This window comes from Phyllopteryx taeniolatus, chromosome 3 (assembly GCF_024500385.1).
Source record: "Phyllopteryx taeniolatus isolate TA_2022b chromosome 3, UOR_Ptae_1.2, whole genome shotgun sequence".
NCBI lineage: Eukaryota > Metazoa > Chordata > Actinopteri > Syngnathiformes > Syngnathidae > Phyllopteryx > Phyllopteryx taeniolatus.
The window spans coordinates 15,357,791-15,359,924 of NC_084504.1; positions in this window are offsets into that span (position 1 = coordinate 15,357,791).

Below are 2,134 nucleotides of genomic sequence, written 5' to 3' on the forward strand. Positions count from 1 at the left end.
TATCAAACAGACATGCAAACACCAAAGGCATGAAAAAGGTGACAAAAAAATTAAAATTAAAAAAACATTGTATGGGGGGGGGGGGGGGAAATCACCCTGGCCCCCGCAGAGAATTTTTCACAATTATTTTAACATAAATTAAAAAAACATTTATTTACCCTGCTCAAGTACATGTTGATGTACAAATATAAGATTTAAATAAAATTTTCCTCATTTGTTTGCTTTTTTGTTGAGCCAGGCCCATCGCCACCTGTACCTGATGCCTGCTTCAAGCTGTGCCACATGAATAGCATCCTCCACTTTAAGCACACTTATTCTGGAAAAGAATTGCCTCAAATAATTGTCTATTTCACTTAATTTTTCACTATTACCAACTTCAAAGGCTAAACCCAAATACATCCTCCAGGAAAATATTAAGCACAGTATTTTTTCTGTTTTTATTGGCCATTTCTGAATTTGAAGTTAGATAATTCTGTGCTATGACATAATCACTAACATCGCTCCGTCGCTTAATATATTTAACATTAACATCTGTAAACTAATTATATCATTGTCTGCGCATTTCCTAATTAATACAAGATGTACTAGCGGACCAGCTCTTGTCGCCAATGTTAAGTGTGCTTCGCTCGGACCACAACCCGCAGCACCTCAACACGAAAATACAAAAGACCAGTGCAACAAATACGATACTGGCTGATCTGAGCAAAAATGTTGCTTCAATGCAAGAGTCGCAATAGAGGATGTCTGCTCCAGAGGTGGGTAGAGTAGCCAAATGTACTCAAGTAAGAGTACTGTTACTTGACAACAATGTGACTCAAGCAAAACTAAAAAGTAGTCCTCCAAAAAAAGTAAACTTGAGTAAAAGTACACACTGAAATCATTACGCAAGTCCTGAGTATCTTCTGATTTTTTTAACCACAGCATAAACATCAAAAAATTAAATAAAATAAAATATGAAATTCTGATGTTTCTGTGTGTGTGCGTGTGTATGCACAACTAAAACTACAACAAAACATCAGCAATTTTCTGCAGGGTGTTTTCTCAAGTTATAAGTGGGCTGAAATATCCACGTTTGGGCAGACAGTGCCAGAGAAATACTACAATACATGAACGCTGTTGTTTTTGTTAGTCTAAATGTAAACACGAGTAGTACGCCGTTGCCTTCACGGTAACGACGACCTTCCCAACATGGCCGACACATAGGCACAACGATCAGCCGGGCTGGCTTATCTAGTTGTAAAACCTATACCCGGGAAGCCCAATAGAAGATGGTGTGTGAGGTCATGTGACTTTCTTGTGTTTGATTGGTGAACTAGACTTAAACATCACTAGTGCTAAAATTGGATTGGAGCAAACCGCGCACAATGTGGAAGTCGAAGTCTCGTGCACGAAATAGTTGATAAATAAGCAATAATTGATCAAAAGAGAGAGCGACATTTAGATCATTGTAACTGAGTAAATGTACCGTTACTTCTTAACAGCTGAAGCGGCGGAAGTGTTTTTTCGTCAACTCCTTGGACTTATCCAAAGCAGGTCTCGAGCGCACAGGCGAAACCTAAGGCCCATACGCTCGCATATTAGTCCGGCACGGAGAAATATTCACAATTACATCTCTGTGTGGATGTGTGGTATGGATCTAGCTGCCAGCATTCAAGCAGTACGAAACAGCCTATGACGATAGCGACATCAACCACCCCCCGCAGGAAAAACTCATCGAATCTACAAGATTCACATAAATGACCTATTTTGAGTCCAAAACGGCAAATTTCGCCGAAGGCGACTGATTTGCATGTATGATTAAATTATTATGTAAATCCTGCGACCCTAGTGAGGATAAGCGGGACGGGAAATGTATGTATATTAAGTAAATTAATCACAGAAATTACATTTCAAAAATATTAAAATAAATATTTTGGAAGTGTCATATTTGTGTTCATTTCCACTAATGCCATAGTGATTAATGTGGACCTTCATCCAAGCCAATTAATTTTGTATGTAATGCATTACAAATCATGTCATGAAATATTCATTAAAAAATGTACTTGCCTTTTTGTGCTCCTATTGGGGCAGCAGTTGGTGGTATGGAGGAATAAGAAGCTCCGCCCTGCCCCTCTGCTCTTTTCACATGTTCACA